This window comes from Ambystoma mexicanum, chromosome 6q (genome assembly GCF_040938575.1).
Source record: "Ambystoma mexicanum isolate Mex_15411 chromosome 6q, UKY_AmexF1_1, whole genome shotgun sequence".
Classification (NCBI taxonomy): Eukaryota; Metazoa; Chordata; class Amphibia; order Caudata; family Ambystomatidae; genus Ambystoma; species Ambystoma mexicanum.
Window position 1 is genome coordinate 1,629,660,349 of NC_090937.1, and position 18,199 is coordinate 1,629,678,547.

An 18,199-nucleotide genomic window follows, 5' to 3' on the forward strand; every position below is an offset into this window, starting at 1 on the left:
TGCAAAAGGCCATGGGATGGGAGTGCGTGGTTGCAGGTTGTTTGGCTTTGTAAGGCCTACTGCCCGCTTCACTCGAAAATGGGTCTAGGGTTGTCGGTTTGTAGGCTGTAAAAGCCCAGAAAAGCTTTTGTTCTCCAACCAGCAGAGTGGCGCAGCGGAAGCGTGCTGGGCCCATAACCCAGAGGTCGATGGATCGAAACCATCCTCTGCTAACTTTTTTCAAATTATGTTTTTGTGTCATGGCATTAGGGCACAAAGAGCTGTAAGTGCCTGGATGCAATGTCATTCCTTGAACTTGCTGCCTCGTTCCACTCTTGCGCTAAATAGGAGAGGGTCCCAGCCCAGCCAACAAAATGTACTGTTCAATCAAACCAAACTTAAAACCAAGCTCCTTTTTTAAGGGGTCCCGGGGAAATGTTGGGCTGACCGGCAAGACCTCATGATGCGAACTGCTTCTGCGTCAAACGCAAGCTTTTTTCATTCCCAGCCAATGACTTATTCTTATTTCTAAGGGCCGCTCCATCAGATAGCCCAGACAGGCAGGCGTTGGTGGTATAGTGGTGAGCATAGCTGCCTTCCAAGCAGTTGACCCCGGTTCGATTCCCGGCCAACGCAGATCAAATCTTTAAATGTTCAAAATGCATTTTTTGGAAATCAGACTCATGCTGAAAGCAAAGCTGACACACTTTTCGTGAAAATCAAAACCCCATCCAGGAAAGGTTCTTGCATCCTAGTTTCTGCAACTGTCTATCGGTGAGGGGATTGAAGCGAGCAGGGCTCCTGGCCCCTCCCCGACAAAGGCCTGACAAAGGCCTATTCGCCTTGCCCTGACGGGCCAAGGTCCCAGCAGGCCACCGAGCACAGCACCTCAGCCTATTAGAGTGAGGTTTCAGGATCTCTCTCATCCTGTAAACCAACATACTGAAGAAGGTGAAACGTGTGGCTGCGCTCCTCACATGCTGAAGCAGCAGCAGCCCTTTCCCTGAAGCAAAGTTCCTTCATTCCTCCCTCCCATAACCCTTAGCAGGGGATTTATGGTAATTGAGTTGAGTTTCCAAACTGGCCCTTCCTTCCTTCCTTCCCATATCTGCCAGCTCGAGAAGGCTTGTTTTGTTGCACCTGGGAAGTAAAGTATCTATTTGCGAGAGAGAGAGAATGAGAGAGAGAGACAGAGAGAGAGAGACAGAGAGAGAAGGGGAAGGGGTGTTGGCAGTTAGGGTGTGAGCTAGAGAAATGAGGCCTGTCTGCAAAAGGCCATGGGATGGGAGTGCGTGGTTGCAGGTTGTTTGGCTTTGTAAGGCCTACTGCCCGCTTCACTCGAAACTGGGTCTAGGGTTGTCGGTTTGTAGGCTGTAAAAGCCCATAAAAGCTCTTGTTCTCCAACCAGCAGAGTGGCGCAGCGGAAGCGTGCTGGGCCCATAACCCAGAGGTCGATGGATCGAAACCATCCTCTGCTAACTTTTTTCAAATTATGTTTTTGTGTCATGGCATTAGGGCACAAAGAGCTGTAAGTGCCTGGATGCAATGTCATTCCTTGAACTTGCTGCCTCGTTCCACTCTTGCGCTAAATAGGAGAGGGTCCCAGCCCAGCCAACAAAATGTACTGTTCAATCAAACCAAACTTAAAACCAAGCTCCTTTTTTAAGGGGTCCCGGGGAAATGTTGGGCTGACCGGCAAGACCTCATGATGCGAACTGCTTCTGCGTCAAACGCAAGCTTTTTTCATTCCCAGCCAATGACTTATTCTTATTTCTAAGGGCCGCTCCATCAGATAGCCCAGACAGGCAGGCGTTGGTGGTATAGTGGTGAGCATAGCTGCCTTCCAAGCAGTTGACCCCGGTTCGATTCCCGGCCAACGCAGATCAAATCTTTAAATGTTCAAAATGCATTTTTTGGAAATCAGACTCATGCTGAAAGCAAAGCTGACACACTTTTCGTGAAAATCAAAACCCCATCCAGGAAAGGTTCTTGCATCCTAGTTTCTGCAACTGTCTATCGGTGAGGGGATTGAAGCGAGCAGGGCTCCTGGCCCCTCCCCGACAAAGCCCTGACGAAGGCCTGACAAAGGCCTATTCGCCTTGCCCTGACGGGCCTTGGTCCCAGCAGGCCACCGAGCACAGCACCTCAGCCTATTAGAGTGAGGTTTCAGGATCTCTCTCATCCTGTAAACCAACATACTGAAGAAGGTGAAACGTGTGGCTGCGCTCCTCACATGCTGAAGCAGCAGCAGCCCTTTCCCTGAAGCAAAGTTCCTTCATTCCTCCCTCCCATAACCCTTAGCAGGGGATTTATGGTAATTGAGTTGAGTTTCCAAACTGGCCCTTCCTTCCTTCCTTCCCATATCTGCCAGCTCGAGAAGGCTTGTTTTGTTGCACCTGGGAAGTAAAGTATCTATTTGCGAGAGAGAGAGAATGAGAGAGAGAGACAGAGAGAGAAGGGGAAGGGGTGTTGGCAGTTAGGGTGTGAGCTAGAGAAATGAGGCCTGTCTGCAAAAGGCCATGGGATGGGAGTGCGTGGTTGCAGGTTGTTTGGCTTTGTAAGGCCTACTGCCCGCTTCACTCGAAAATGGGTCTAGGGTTGTCGGTTTGTAGGCTGTAAAAGCCCAGAAAAGCTTTTGTTCTCCAACCAGCAGAGTGGCGCAGCGGAAGCGTGCTGGGCCCATAACCCAGAGGTCGGTGGATCGAAACCATCCTCTGCTAACTTTTTTCAAATTATGTTTTTGTGTCATGGCATTAGGGCACAAAGAGCTGTAAGTGCCTGGATGCAATGTCATTCCTTGAACTTGCTGCCTCGTTCCACTCTTGCGCTAAATAGGAGAGGGTCCCAGCCCAGCCAACAAAATGTACTGTTCAATCAAACCAAACTTAAAACCAAGCTCCTTTTTTAAGGGGTCCCGGGGAAATGTTGGGCTGACCGGCTAGACCTCATGATGCGAACTGCTTCTGCGTCAAACGCAAGCTTTTTTCATTCCCAGCCAATGACTTATTCTTATTTCTAAGGGCCGCTCCATCAGATAGCCCAGACAGGCAGGCGTTGGTGGTATAGTGGTGAGCATAGCTGCCTTCCAAGCAGTTGACCCGGGTTCGATTCCCGGCCAACGCAGATCAAATCTTTAAATTGTTCAAAATGCATTTTTTGGAAATCAGACTCATGCTGAAAGCAAAGCTGACACACTTTTCGTGAAAATCAAAACCCCATCCAGGAAAGGTTCTTGCATCCTAGTTTCTGCAACTGTCTATCGGTGAGGGGATTGAAGCGAGCAGGGCTCCTGGCCCCTCCCCGACAAAGCCCTGACGAAGGCCTGACAAAGGCCTATTCGCCTTGCCCTGACGGGCCTTGGTCCCAGCAGGCCACCGAGCACAGCACCTCAGCCTATTAGAGTGAGGTTTCAGGATCTCTCTCATCCTGTAAACCAACATACTGAAGAAGGTGAAACGTGTGGCTGCGCTCCTCACATGCTGAAGCAGCAGCAGCCCTTTCCCTGAAGCAAAGTTCCTTCATTCCTCCCTCCCATAACCCTTAGCAGGGGATTTATGGTAATTGAGTTGAGTTTCCAAACTGGCCCTTCCTTCCTTCCTTCCCATATCTGCCAGCTCGAGAAGGCTTGTTTTGTTGCACCTGGGAAGTAAAGTATCTATTTGCGAGAGAGAGAGAATGAGAGAGAGAGACAGAGAGAGAGAGACAGAGAGAGAAGGGGAAGGGGTGTTGGCAGTTAGGGTGTGAGCTAGAGAAATGAGGCCTGTCTGCAAAAGGCCATGGGATGGGAGTGCGTGGTTGCAGGTTGTTTGGCTTTGTAAGGCCTACTGCCCGCTTCACTCGAAAATGGGTCTAGGGTTGTCGGTTTGTAGGCTGTAAAAGCCCAGAAAAGCTTTTGTTCTCCAACCAGCAGAGTGGCGCAGCGGAAGCGTGCTGGGCCCATAACCCAGAGGTCGATGGATCGAAACCATCCTCTGCTAACTTTTTTCAAATTATGTTTTTGTGTCATGGCATTAGGGCACAAAGAGCTGTAAGTGCCTGGATGCAATGTCATTCCTTGAACTTGCTGCCTCGTTCCACTCTTGCGCTAAATAGGAGAGGGTCCCAGCCCAGCCAACAAAATGTACTGTTCAATCAAACCAAACTTAAAACCAAGCTCCTTTTTTAAGGGGTCCCGGGGAAATGTTGGGCTGACCGGCAAGACCTCATGATGCGAACTGCTTCTGCGTCAAACGCAAGCTTTTTTCATTCCCAGCCAATGACTTATTCTTATTTCTAAGGGCCGCTCCATCAGATAGCCCAGACAGGCAGGCGTTGGTGGTATAGTGGTGAGCATAGCTGCCTTCCAAGCAGTTGACCCCGGTTCGATTCCCGGCCAACGCAGATCAAATCTTTAAATGTTCAAAATGCATTTTTTGGAAATCAGACTCATGCTGAAAGCAAAGCTGACACACTTTTCGTGAAAATCAAAACCCCATCCAGGAAAGGTTCTTGCATCCTAGTTTCTGCAACTGTCTATCGGTGAGGGGATTGAAGCGAGCAGGGCTCCTGGCCCCTCCCCGACAAAGGCCTGACAAAGGCCTATTCGCCTTGCCCTGACGGGCCAAGGTCCCAGCAGGCCACCGAGCACAGCACCTCAGCCTATTAGAGTGAGGTTTCAGGATCTCTCTCATCCTGTAAACCAACATACTGAAGAAGGTGAAACGTGTGGCTGCGCTCCTCACATGCTGAAGCAGCAGCAGCCCTTTCCCTGAAGCAAAGTTCCTTCATTCCTCCCTCCCATAACCCTTAGCAGGGGATTTATGGTAATTGAGTTGAGTTTCCAAACTGGCCCTTCCTTCCTTCCTTCCCATATCTGCCAGCTCGAGAAGGCTTGTTTTGTTGCACCTGGGAAGTAAAGTATCTATTTGCGAGAGAGAGAGAATGAGAGAGAGAGACAGAGAGAGAGAGACAGAGAGAGAAGGGGAAGGGGTGTTGGCAGTTAGGGTGTGAGCTAGAGAAATGAGGCCTGTCTGCAAAAGGCCATGGGATGGGAGTGCGTGGTTGCAGGTTGTTTGGCTTTGTAAGGCCTACTGCCCGCTTCACTCGAAACTGGGTCTAGGGTTGTCGGTTTGTAGGCTGTAAAAGCCCATAAAAGCTCTTGTTCTCCAACCAGCAGAGTGGCGCAGCGGAAGCGTGCTGGGCCCATAACCCAGAGGTCGATGGATCGAAACCATCCTCTGCTAACTTTTTTCAAATTATGTTTTTGTGTCATGGCATTAGGGCACAAAGAGCTGTAAGTGCCTGGATGCAATGTCATTCCTTGAACTTGCTGCCTCGTTCCACTCTTGCGCTAAATAGGAGAGGGTCCCAGCCCAGCCAACAAAATGTACTGTTCAATCAAACCAAACTTAAAACCAAGCTCCTTTTTTAAGGGGTCCCGGGGAAATGTTGGGCTGACCGGCAAGACCTCATGATGCGAACTGCTTCTGCGTCAAACGCAAGCTTTTTTCATTCCCAGCCAATGACTTATTCTTATTTCTAAGGGCCGCTCCATCAGATAGCCCAGACAGGCAGGCGTTGGTGGTATAGTGGTGAGCATAGCTGCCTTCCAAGCAGTTGACCCCGGTTCGATTCCCGGCCAACGCAGATCAAATCTTTAAATGTTCAAAATGCATTTTTTGGAAATCAGACTCATGCTGAAAGCAAAGCTGACACACTTTTCGTGAAAATCAAAACCCCATCCAGGAAAGGTTCTTGCATCCTAGTTTCTGCAACTGTCTATCGGTGAGGGGATTGAAGCGAGCAGGGCTCCTGGCCCCTCCCCGACAAAGCCCTGACGAAGGCCTGACAAAGGCCTATTCGCCTTGCCCTGACGGGCCTTGGTCCCAGCAGGCCACCGAGCACAGCACCTCAGCCTATTAGAGTGAGGTTTCAGGATCTCTCTCATCCTGTAAACCAACATACTGAAGAAGGTGAAACGTGTGGCTGCGCTCCTCACATGCTGAAGCAGCAGCAGCCCTTTCCCTGAAGCAAAGTTCCTTCATTCCTCCCTCCCATAACCCTTAGCAGGGGATTTATGGTAATTGAGTTGAGTTTCCAAACTGGCCCTTCCTTCCTTCCTTCCCATATCTGCCAGCTCGAGAAGGCTTGTTTTGTTGCACCTGGGAAGTAAAGTATCTATTTGCGAGAGAGAGAGAATGAGAGAGAGAGACAGAGAGAGAGAGACAGAGAGAGAAGGGGAAGGGGTGTTGGCAGTTAGGGTGTGAGCTAGAGAAATGAGGCCTGTCTGCAAAAGGCCATGGGATGGGAGTGCGTGGTTGCAGGTTGTTTGGCTTTGTAAGGCCTACTGCCCGCTTCACTCGAAAATGGGTCTAGGGTTGTCGGTTTGTAGGCTGTAAAAGCCCAGAAAAGCTTTTGTTCTCCAACCAGCAGAGTGGCGCAGCGGAAGCGTGCTGGGCCCATAACCCAGAGGTCGGTGGATCGAAACCATCCTCTGCTAACTTTTTTCAAATTATGTTTTTGTGTCATGGCATTAGGGCACAAAGAGCTGTAAGTGCCTGGATGCAATGTCATTCCTTGAACTTGCTGCCTCGTTCCACTCTTGCGCTAAATAGGAGAGGGTCCCAGCCCAGCCAACAAAATGTACTGTTCAATCAAACCAAACTTAAAACCAAGCTCCTTTTTTAAGGGGTCCCGGGGAAATGTTGGGCTGACCGGCTAGACCTCATGATGCGAACTGCTTCTGCGTCAAACGCAAGCTTTTTTCATTCCCAGCCAATGACTTATTCTTATTTCTAAGGGCCGCTCCATCAGATAGCCCAGACAGGCAGGCGTTGGTGGTATAGTGGTGAGCATAGCTGCCTTCCAAGCAGTTGACCCGGGTTCGATTCCCGGCCAACGCAGATCAAATCTTTAAATTGTTCAAAATGCATTTTTTGGAAATCAGACTCATGCTGAAAGCAAAGCTGACACACTTTTCGTGAAAATCAAAACCCCATCCAGGAAAGGTTCTTGCATCCTAGTTTCTGCAACTGTCTATCGGTGAGGGGATTGAAGCGAGCAGGGCTCCTGGCCCCTCCCCGACAAAGCCCTGACGAAGGCCTGACAAAGGCCTATTCGCCTTGCCCTGACGGGCCTTGGTCCCAGCAGGCCACCGAGCACAGCACCTCAGCCTATTAGAGTGAGGTTTCAGGATCTCTCTCATCCTGTAAACCAACATACTGAAGAAGGTGAAACGTGTGGCTGCGCTCCTCACATGCTGAAGCAGCAGCAGCCCTTTCCCTGAAGCAAAGTTCCTTCATTCCTCCCTCCCATAACCCTTAGCAGGGGATTTATGGTAATTGAGTTGAGTTTCCAAACTGGCCCTTCCTTCCTTCCTTCCCATATCTGCCAGCTCGAGAAGGCTTGTTTTGTTGCACCTGGGAAGTAAAGTATCTATTTGCGAGAGAGAGAGAATGAGAGAGAGAGACAGAGAGAGAGAGACAGAGAGAGAAGGGGAAGGGGTGTTGGCAGTTAGGGTGTGAGCTAGAGAAATGAGGCCTGTCTGCAAAAGGCCATGGGATGGGAGTGCGTGGTTGCAGGTTGTTTGGCTTTGTAAGGCCTACTGCCCGCTTCACTCGAAAATGGGTCTAGGGTTGTCGGTTTGTAGGCTGTAAAAGCCCAGAAAAGCTTTTGTTCTCCAACCAGCAGAGTGGCGCAGCGGAAGCGTGCTGGGCCCATAACCCAGAGGTCGATGGATCGAAACCATCCTCTGCTAACTTTTTTCAAATTATGTTTTTGTGTCATGGCATTAGGGCACAAAGAGCTGTAAGTGCCTGGATGCAATGTCATTCCTTGAACTTGCTGCCTCGTTCCACTCTTGCGCTAAATAGGAGAGGGTCCCAGCCCAGCCAACAAAATGTACTGTTCAATCAAACCAAACTTAAAACCAAGCTCCTTTTTTAAGGGGTCCCGGGGAAATGTTGGGCTGACCGGCAAGACCTCATGATGCGAACTGCTTCTGCGTCAAACGCAAGCTTTTTTCATTCCCAGCCAATGACTTATTCTTATTTCTAAGGGCCGCTCCATCAGATAGCCCAGACAGGCAGGCGTTGGTGGTATAGTGGTGAGCATAGCTGCCTTCCAAGCAGTTGACCCCGGTTCGATTCCCGGCCAACGCAGATCAAATCTTTAAATGTTCAAAATGCATTTTTTGGAAATCAGACTCATGCTGAAAGCAAAGCTGACACACTTTTCGTGAAAATCAAAACCCCATCCAGGAAAGGTTCTTGCATCCTAGTTTCTGCAACTGTCTATCGGTGAGGGGATTGAAGCGAGCAGGGCTCCTGGCCCCTCCCCGACAAAGGCCTGACAAAGGCCTATTCGCCTTGCCCTGACGGGCCAAGGTCCCAGCAGGCCACCGAGCACAGCACCTCAGCCTATTAGAGTGAGGTTTCAGGATCTCTCTCATCCTGTAAACCAACATACTGAAGAAGGTGAAACGTGTGGCTGCGCTCCTCACATGCTGAAGCAGCAGCAGCCCTTTCCCTGAAGCAAAGTTCCTTCATTCCTCCCTCCCATAACCCTTAGCAGGGGATTTATGGTAATTGAGTTGAGTTTCCAAACTGGCCCTTCCTTCCTTCCTTCCCATATCTGCCAGCTCGAGAAGGCTTGTTTTGTTGCACCTGGGAAGTAAAGTATCTATTTGCGAGAGAGAGAGAATGAGAGAGAGAGACAGAGAGAGAGAGACAGAGAGAGAAGGGGAAGGGGTGTTGGCAGTTAGGGTGTGAGCTAGAGAAATGAGGCCTGTCTGCAAAAGGCCATGGGATGGGAGTGCGTGGTTGCAGGTTGTTTGGCTTTGTAAGGCCTACTGCCCGCTTCACTCGAAAATGGGTCTAGGGTTGTCGGTTTGTAGGCTGTAAAAGCCCAGAAAAGCTTTTGTTCTCCAACCAGCAGAGTGGCGCAGCGGAAGCGTGCTGGGCCCATAACCCAGAGGTCGATGGATCGAAACCATCCTCTGCTAACTTTTTTCAAATTATGTTTTTGTGTCATGGCATTAGGGCACAAAGAGCTGTAAGTGCCTGGATGCAATGTCATTCCTTGAACTTGCTGCCTCGTTCCACTCTTGCGCTAAATAGGAGAGGGTCCCAGCCCAGCCAACAAAATGTACTGTTCAATCAAACCAAACTTAAAACCAAGCTCCTTTTTTAAGGGGTCCCGGGGAAATGTTGGGCTGACCGGCAAGACCTCATGATGCGAACTGCTTCTGCGTCAAACGCAAGCTTTTTTCATTCCCAGCCAATGACTTATTCTTATTTCTAAGGGCCGCTCCATCAGATAGCCCAGACAGGCAGGCGTTGGTGGTATAGTGGTGAGCATAGCTGCCTTCCAAGCAGTTGACCCGGGTTCGATTCCCGGCCAACGCAGATCAAATCTTTAAATTGTTCAAAATGCATTTTTTGGAAATCAGACTCATGCTGAAAGCAAAGCTGACACACTTTTCGTGAAAATCAAAACCCCATCCAGGAAAGGTTCTTGCATCCTAGTTTCTGCAACTGTCTATCGGTGAGGGGATTGAAGCGAGCAGGGCTCCTGGCCCCTCCCCGACAAAGCCCTGACGAAGGCCTGACAAAGGCCTATTCGCCTTGCCCTGACGGGCCTTGGTCCCAGCAGGCCACCGAGCACAGCACCTCAGCCTATTAGAGTGAGGTTTCAGGATCTCTCTCATCCTGTAAACCAACATACTGAAGAAGGTGAAACGTGTGGCTGCGCTCCTCACATGCTGAAGCAGCAGCAGCCCTTTCCCTGAAGCAAAGTTCCTTCATTCCTCCCTCCCATAACCCTTAGCAGGGGATTTATGGTAATTGAGTTGAGTTTCCAAACTGGCCCTTCCTTCCTTCCTTCCCATATCTGCCAGCTCGAGAAGGCTTGTTTTGTTGCACCTGGGAAGTAAAGTATCTATTTGCGAGAGAGAGAGAATGAGAGAGAGAGACAGAGAGAGAGAGACAGAGAGAGAAGGGGAAGGGGTGTTGGCAGTTAGGGTGTGAGCTAGAGAAATGAGGCCTGTCTGCAAAAGGCCATGGGATGGGAGTTCGTGGTTGCAGGTTGTTTGGCTTTGTAAGGCCTACTGCCCGCTTCACTCGAAAATGGGTCTAGGGTTGTCGGTTTGTAGGCTGTAAAAGCCCAGAAAAGCTTTTGTTCTCCAACCAGCAGAGTGGCGCAGCGGAAGCGTGCTGGGCCCATAACCCAGAGGTCGATGGATCGAAACCATCCTCTGCTAACTTTTTTCAAATTATGTTTTTGTGTCATGGCATTAGGGCACAAAGAGCTGTAAGTGCCTGGATGCAATGTCATTCCTTGAACTTGCTGCCTCGTTCCACTCTTGCGCTAAATAGGAGAGGGTCCCAGCCCAGCCAACAAAATGTACTGTTCAATCAAACCAAACTTAAAACCAAGCTCCTTTTTTAAGGGGTCCCGGGGAAATGTTGGGCTGACCGGCAAGACCTCATGATGCGAACTGCTTCTGCGTCAAACGCAAGCTTTTTTCATTCCCAGCCAATGACTTATTCTTATTTCTAAGGGCCGCTCCATCAGATAGCCCAGACAGGCAGGCGTTGGTGGTATAGTGGTGAGCATAGCTGCCTTCCAAGCAGTTGACCCGGGTTCGATTCCCGGCCAACGCAGATCAAATCTTTAAATTGTTCAAAATGCATTTTTTGGAAATCAGACTCATGCTGAAAGCAAAGCTGACACACTTTTCGTGAAAATCAAAACCCCATCCAGGAAAGGTTCTTGCATCCTAGTTTCTGCAACTGTCTATCGGTGAGGGGATTGAAGCGAGCAGGGCTCCTGGCCCCTCCCCGACAAAGCCCTGACGAAGGCCTGACAAAGGCCTATTCGCCTTGCCCTGACGGGCCTTGGTCCCAGCAGGCCACCGAGCACAGCACCTCAGCCTATTAGAGTGAGGTTTCAGGATCTCTCTCATCCTGTAAACCAACATACTGAAGAAGGTGAAACGTGTGGCTGCGCTCCTCACATGCTGAAGCAGCAGCAGCCCTTTCCCTGAAGCAAAGTTCCTTCATTCCTCCCTCCCATAACCCTTAGCAGGGGATTTATGGTAATTGAGTTGAGTTTCCAAACTCGAACTGCTTCTGCGTCAAACGCAAGCTTTTTTCATTCCCAGCCAATGACTTATTCTTATTTCTAAGGGCCGCTCCATCAGATAGCCCAGACAGGCAGGCGTTGGTGGTATAGTGGTGAGCATAGCTGCCTTCCAAGCAGTTGACCCGGGTTCGATTCCCGGCCAATGCAGATCAAATCTTTAAATTGTTCAAAATGCATTTTTTGGAAATCAGACTCATGCTGAAAGCAAAGCTGACACACTTTTCGTGAAAATCAAAACCCCATCCAGGAAAGGTTCTTGCATCCTAGTTTCTGCAACTGTCTATCGGTGAGGGGATTGAAGCGAGCAGGGCTCCTGGCCCCTCCCCGACAAAGCCCTGACGAAGGCCTGACAAAGGCCTATTCGCCTTGCCCTGACGGGCCTTGGTCCCAGCAGGCCACCGAGCACAGCACCTCAGCCTATTAGAGTGAGGTTTCAGGATCTCTCTCATCCTGTAAACCAACATACTGAAGAAGGTGAAACGTGTGGCTGCGCTCCTCACATGCTGAAGCAGCAGCAGCCCTTTCCCTGAAGCAAAGTTCCTTCATTCCTCCCTCCCATAACCCTTAGCAGGGGATTTATGGTAATTGAGTTGAGTTTCCAAACTGGCCCTTCCTTCCTTCCTTCCCATATCTGCCAGCTCGAGAAGGCTTGTTTTGTTGCACCTGGGAAGTAAAGTATCTATTTGCGAGAGAGAGAGAATGAGAGAGAGAGACAGAGAGAGAGAGACAGAGAGAGAAGGGGAAGGGGTGTTGGCAGTTAGGGTGTGAGCTAGAGAAATGAGGCCTGTCTGCAAAAGGCCATGGGATGGGAGTGCGTGGTTGCAGGTTGTTTGGCTTTGTAAGGCCTACTGCCCGCTTCACTCGAAAATGGGTCTAGGGTTGTCGGTTTGTAGGCTGTAAAAGCCCAGAAAAGCTTTTGTTCTCCAACCAGCAGAGTGGCGCAGCGGAAGCGTGCTGGGCCCATAACCCAGAGGTCGATGGATCGAAACCATCCTCTGCTAACTTTTTTCAAATTATGTTTTTGTGTCATGGCATTAGGGCACAAAGAGCTGTAAGTGCCTGGATGCAATGTCATTCCTTGAACTTGCTGCCTCGTTCCACTCTTGCGCTAAATAGGAGAGGGTCCCAGCCCAGCCAACAAAATGTACTGTTCAATCAAACCAAACTTAAAACCAAGCTCCTTTTTTAAGGGGTCCCGGGGAAATGTTGGGCTGACCGGCAAGACCTCATGATGCGAACTGCTTCTGCGTCAAACGCAAGCTTTTTTCATTCCCAGCCAATGACTTATTCTTATTTCTAAGGGCCGCTCCATCAGATAGCCCAGACAGGCAGGCGTTGGTGGTATAGTGGTGAGCATAGCTGCCTTCCAAGCAGTTGACCCGGGTTCGATTCCCGGCCAACGCAGATCAAATCTTTAAATTGTTCAAAATGCATTTTTTGGAAATCAGACTCATGCTGAAAGCAAAGCTGACACACTTTTCGTGAAAATCAAAACCCCATCCAGGAAAGGTTCTTGCATCCTAGTTTCTGCAACTGTCTATCGGTGAGGGGATTGAAGCGAGCAGGGCTCCTGGCCCCTCCCCGACAAAGCCCTGACGAAGGCCTGACAAAGGCCTATTCGCCTTGCCCTGACGGGCCTTGGTCCCAGCAGGCCACCGAGCACAGCACCTCAGCCTATTAGAGTGAGGTTTCAGGATCTCTCTCATCCTGTAAACCAACATACTGAAGAAGGTGAAACGTGTGGCTGCGCTCCTCACATGCTGAAGCAGCAGCAGCCCTTTCCCTGAAGCAAAGTTCCTTCATTCCTCCCTCCCATAACCCTTAGCAGGGGATTTATGGTAATTGAGTTGAGTTTCCAAACTGGCCCTTCCTTCCTTCCTTCCCATATCTGCCAGCTCGAGAAGGCTTGTTTTGTTGCACCTGGGAAGTAAAGTATCTATTTGCGAGAGAGAGAGAATGAGAGAGAGAGACAGAGAGAGAGAGACAGAGAGAGAAGGGGAAGGGGTGTTGGCAGTTAGGGTGTGAGCTAGAGAAATGAGGCCTGTCTGCAAAAGGCCATGGGATGGGAGTGCGTGGTTGCAGGTTGTTTGGCTTTGTAAGGCCTACTGCCCGCTTCACTCGAAACTGGGTCTAGGGTTGTCGGTTTGTAGGCTGTAAAAGCCCAGAAAAGCTCTTGTTCTCCAACCAGCAGAGTGGCGCAGCGGAAGCGTGCTGGGCCCATAACCCAGAGGTCGATGGATCGAAACCATCCTCTGCTAACTTTTTTCAAATTATGTTTTTGTGTCATGGCATTAGGGCACAAAGAGCTGTAAGTGCCTGGATGCAATGTCATTCCTTGAACTTGCTGCCTCGTTCCACTCTTGCGCTAAATAGGAGAGGGTCCCAGCCCAGCCAACAAAATGTACTGTTCAATCAAACCAAACTTAAAACCAAGCTCCTTTTTTAAGGGGTCCCGGGGAAATGTTGGGCTGACCGGCAAGACCTCATGATGCGAACTGCTTCTGCGTCAAACGCAAGCTTTTTTCATTCCCAGCCAATGACTTATTCTTATTTCTAAGGGCCGCTCCATCAGATAGCCCAGACAGGCAGGCGTTGGTGGTATAGTGGTGAGCATAGCTGCCTTCCAAGCAGTTGACCCGGGTTCGATTCCCGGCCAACGCAGATCAAATCTTTAAATTGTTCAAAATGCATTTTTTGGGAATCAGACTCATGCTGAAAGCAAAGCTGACACACTTTTCGTGAAAATCAAAACCCCATCCAGGAAAGGTTCTTGCATCCTAGTTTCTGCAACTGTCTATCGGTGAGGGGATTGAAGCGAGCAGGGCTCCTGGCCCCTCCCCGACAAAGCCCTGACGAAGGCCTGACAAAGGCCTATTCGCCTTGCCCTGACGGGCCTTGGTCCCAGCAGGCCACCGAGCACAGCACCTCAGCCTATTAGAGTGAGGTTTCAGGATCTCTCTCATCCTGTAAACCAACATACTGAAGAAGGTGAAACGTGTGGCTGCGCTCCTCACATGCTGAAGCAGCAGCAGCCCTTTCCCTGAAGCAAAGTTCCTTCATTCCTCCCTCCCATAACCCTTAGCAGGGGATTTATGGTAATTGAGTTGAGTTTCCAAACTGGCCCTTCCTTCCTTCCTTCCCATATCTGCCAGCTCGAGAAGGCTTGTTTTGTTGCACCTGGGAAGTAAAGTATCTATTTGCGAGAGAGAGAGAATGAGAGAGAGAGACAGAGAGAGAGAGACAGAGAGAGAAGGGGAAGGGGTGTTGGCAGTTAGGGTGTGAGCTAGAGAAATGAGGCCTGTCTGCAAAAGGCCATGGGATGGGAGTGCGTGGTTGCAGGTTGTTTGGCTTTGTAAGGCCTACTGCCCGCTTCACTCGAAACTGGGTCTAGGGTTGTCGGTTTGTAGGCTGTAAAAGCCCAGAAAAGCTCTTGTTCTCCAACCAGCAGAGTGGCGCAGCGGAAGCGTGCTGGGCCCATAACCCAGAGGTCGATGGATCGAAACCATCCTCTGCTAACTTTTTTCAAATTATGTTTTTGTGTCATGGCATTAGGGCACAAAGAGCTGTAAGTGCCTGGATGCAATGTCATTCCTTGAACTTGCTGCCTCGTTCCACTCTTGCGCTAAATAGGAGAGGGTCCCAGCCCAGCCAACAAAATGTACTGTTCAATCAAACCAAACTTAAAACCAAGCTCCTTTTTTAAGGGGTCCCGGGGAAATGTTGGGCTGACCGGCAAGACCTCATGATGCGAACTGCTTCTGCGTCAAACGCAAGCTTTTTTCATTCCCAGCCAATGACTTATTCTTATTTCTAAGGGCCGCTCCATCAGATAGCCCAGACAGGCAGGCGTTGGTGGTATAGTGGTGAGCATAGCTGCCTTCCAAGCAGTTGACCCGGGTTCGATTCCCGGCCAACGCAGATCAAATCTTTAAATTGTTCAAAATGCATTTTTTGGAAATCAGACTCATGCTGAAAGCAAAGCTGACACACTTTTCGTGAAAATCAAAACCCCATCCAGGAAAGGTTCTTGCATCCTAGTTTCTGCAACTGTCTACCGGTGAGGGGATTGAAGCGAGCAGGGCTCCTGGCCCCTCCCCGACAAAGCCCTGACGAAGGCCTGACAAAGGCCTATTCGCCTTGCCCTGACGGGCCTTGGTCCCAGCAGGCCACCGAGCACAGCACCTCAGCCTATTAGAGTGAGGTTTCAGGATCTCTCTCATCCTGTAAACCAACATACTGAAGAAGGTGAAACGTGTGGCTGCGCTCCTCACATGCTGAAGCAGCAGCAGCCCTTTCCCTGAAGCAAAGTTCCTTCATTCCTCCCTCCCATAACCCTTAGCAGGGGATTTATGGTAATTGAGTTGAGTTTCCAAACTGGCCCTTCCTTCCTTCCTTCCCATATCTGCCAGCTCGAGAAGGCTTGTTTTGTTGCACCTGGGAAGTAAAGTATCTATTTGCGAGAGAGAGAGAATGAGAGAGAGAGACAGAGAGAGAGAGACAGAGAGAGAAGGGGAAGGGGTGTTGGCAGTTAGGGTGTGAGCTAGAGAAATGAGGCCTGTCTGCAAAAGGCCATGGGATGGGAGTGCGTGGTTGCAGGTTGTTTGGCTTTGTAAGGCCTACTGCCCGCTTCACTCGAAACTGGGTCTAGGGTTGTCGGTTTGTAGGCTGTAAAAGCCCATAAAAGCTCTTGTTCTCCAACCAGCAGAGTGGCGCAGCGGAAGCGTGCTGGGCCCATAACCCAGAGGTCGATGGATCGAAACCATCCTCTGCTAACTTTTTTCAAATTATGTTTTTGTGTCATGGCATTAGGGCACAAAGAGCTGTAAGTGCCTGGATGCAATGTCATTCCTTGAACTTGCTGCCTCGTTCCACTCTTGCGCTAAATAGGAGAGGGTCCCAGCCCAGCCAACAAAATGTACTGTTCAATCAAACCAAACTTAAAACCAAGCTCCTTTTTTAAGGGGTCCCGGGGAAATGTTGGGCTGACCGGCAAGACCTCATGATGCGAACTGCTTCTGCGTCAAACGCAAGCTTTTTTCATTCCCAGCCAATGACTTATTCTTATTTCTAAGGGCCGCTCCATCAGATAGCCCAGACAGGCAGGCGTTGGTGGTATAGTGGTGAGCATAGCTGCCTTCCAAGCAGTTGACCCGGGTTCGATTCCCGGCCAACGCAGATCAAATTTTTAAATTGTTCTAAATGCATTTTTTGGAAATCAGACTCATGCTGAAAGCAAAGCTGACACACTTTTCGTGAAAATCAAAACCCCATCCAGGAAAGGTTCTTGCATCCTAGTTTCTGCAACTGTCTATCGGTGAGGGGATTGAAGCGAGCAGGGCTCCTGGCCCCTCCCCGACAAAGGCCTGACAAAGGCCTATTCGCCTTGCCCTGACGGGCCTTGGTCCCAGCAGGCCACCGAGCACAGCACCTCAGCCTATTAGAGTGAGGTTTCAGGATCTCTCTCATCCTGTAAACCAACATACTGAAGAAGGTGAAACGTGTGGCTGCGCTCCTCACATGCTGAAGCAGCAGCAGCCCTTTCCCTGAAGCAAAGTTCCTTCATTCCTCCCTCCCATAACCCTTAGCAGGGGATTTATGGTAATTGAGTTGAGTTTCCAAACTGGCCCTTCCTTCCTTCCTTCCCATATCTGCCAGCTCGAGAAGGCTTGTTTTGTTGCACCTGGGAAGTAAAGTATCTATTTGCGAGAGAGAGAGAATGAGAGAGAGAGACAGAGAGAGAGAGACAGAGAGAGAAGGGGAAGGGGTGTTGGCAGTTAGGGTGTGAGCTAGAGAAATGAGGCCTGTCTGCAAAAGGCCATGGGATGGGAGTGCGTGGTTGCAGGTTGTTTGGCTTTGTAAGGCCTACTGCCCGCTTCACTCGAAACTGGGTCTAGGCTTGTCGGTTTGTAGGCTGTAAAAGCCCAGAAAAGCTCTTGTTCTCCAACCAGCAGAGTGGCGCAGCGGAAGCGTGCTGGGCCCATAACCCAGAGGTCGATGGATCGAAACCATCCTCTGCTAACTTTTTTCAAATTATGTTTTTGTGTCATGGCATTAGGGCACAAAGAGCTGTAAGTGCCTGGATGCAATGTCATTCCTTGAACTTGCTGCCTCGTTCCACTCTTGCGCTAAATAGGAGAGGGTCCCAGCCCAGCCAACAAAATGTACTGTTCAATCAAACCAAACTTAAAACCAAGCTCCTTTTTTAAGGGGTCCCGGGGAAATGTTGGGCTGACCGGCAAGACCTCATGATGCGAACTGCTTCTGCGTCAAACGCAAGCTTTTTTCATTCCCAGCCAATGACTTATTCTTATTTCTAAGGGCCGCTCCATCAGATAGCCCAGACAGGCAGGCGTTGGTGGTATAGTGGTGAGCATAGCTGCCTTCCAAGCAGTTGACCCGGGTTCGATTCCCGGCCAACGCAGATCAAATTTTTAAATTGTTCTAAATGCATTTTTTGGAAATCAGACTCATGCTGAAAGCAAAGCTGACACACTTTTCGTGAAAATCAAAACCCCATCCAGGAAAGGTTCTTGCATCCTAGTTTCTGCAACTGTCTATCGGTGAGGGGATTGAAGCGAGCAGGGCTCCTGGCCCCTCCCCGACAAAGCCCTGACGAAGGCCTGACAAAGGCCTATTCGCCTTGCCCTGACGGGCCTTGGTCCCAGCAGGCCACCGAGCACAGCACCTCAGCCTATTAGAGTGAGGTTTCAGGATCTCTCTCATCCTGTAAACCAACATACTGAAGAAGGTGAAACGTGTGGCTGCGCTCCTCACATGCTGAAGCAGCAGCAGCCCTTTCCCTGAAGCAAAGTTCCTTCATTCCTCCCTCCCATAACCCTTAGCAGGGGATTTATGGTAATTGAGTTGAGTTTCCAAACTGGCCCTTCCTTCCTTCCTTCCCATATCTGCCAGCTCGAGAAGGCTTGTTTTGTTGCACCTGGGAAGTAAAGTATCTATTTGCGAGAGAGAGAGAATGAGAGAGAGAGACAGAGAGAGAGAGACAGAGAGAGAAGGGGAAGGGGTGTTGGCAGTTAGGGTGTGAGCTAGAGAAATGAGGCCTGTCTGCAAAAGGCCATGGGATGGGAGTGCGTGGTTGCAG

The 18,199-nt window shown here is 50.0% G+C and overlaps 9 non-coding genes across 9 annotated transcripts; all 9 read left to right on the plus strand.

Moving 5' to 3' along the window:
* Window positions 1-3,030: 3,030 nt before the first annotated feature.
* Window positions 3,031-3,102, plus strand: TRNAG-UCC (transfer RNA glycine (anticodon UCC)). Its single transcript has one exon. It is a non-coding gene; the product is annotated as a tRNA-Gly (tRNA).
* A 3,686-nt stretch (window positions 3,103-6,788) lies between these two features.
* TRNAG-UCC (transfer RNA glycine (anticodon UCC)) lies at window positions 6,789-6,860 on the plus strand. Its single transcript has one exon. It is a non-coding gene; the product is annotated as a tRNA-Gly (tRNA).
* Window positions 6,861-9,290: 2,430 nt separating this feature from the next.
* TRNAG-UCC (transfer RNA glycine (anticodon UCC)) lies at window positions 9,291-9,362 on the plus strand. Its single transcript has one exon. It is a non-coding gene; the product is annotated as a tRNA-Gly (tRNA).
* A 1,185-nt stretch (window positions 9,363-10,547) lies between these two features.
* Window positions 10,548-10,619, plus strand: TRNAG-UCC (transfer RNA glycine (anticodon UCC)). Its single transcript has one exon. It is a non-coding gene; the product is annotated as a tRNA-Gly (tRNA).
* Window positions 10,620-12,432: 1,813 nt separating this feature from the next.
* On the plus strand, window positions 12,433-12,504 carry TRNAG-UCC (transfer RNA glycine (anticodon UCC)). The gene has a single exon. It is a non-coding gene; the product is annotated as a tRNA-Gly (tRNA).
* Window positions 12,505-13,689: 1,185 nt separating this feature from the next.
* On the plus strand, window positions 13,690-13,761 carry TRNAG-UCC (transfer RNA glycine (anticodon UCC)). The gene has a single exon. It is a non-coding gene; the product is annotated as a tRNA-Gly (tRNA).
* Window positions 13,762-14,946: 1,185 nt separating this feature from the next.
* Window positions 14,947-15,018, plus strand: TRNAG-UCC (transfer RNA glycine (anticodon UCC)). Its single transcript has one exon. It is a non-coding gene; the product is annotated as a tRNA-Gly (tRNA).
* Window positions 15,019-16,203: 1,185 nt separating this feature from the next.
* TRNAG-UCC (transfer RNA glycine (anticodon UCC)) lies at window positions 16,204-16,275 on the plus strand. The gene has a single exon. It is a non-coding gene; the product is annotated as a tRNA-Gly (tRNA).
* A 1,174-nt stretch (window positions 16,276-17,449) lies between these two features.
* On the plus strand, window positions 17,450-17,521 carry TRNAG-UCC (transfer RNA glycine (anticodon UCC)). Its single transcript has one exon. It is a non-coding gene; the product is annotated as a tRNA-Gly (tRNA).
* The last annotated feature ends 678 nt before the right edge of the window (window positions 17,522-18,199 follow it).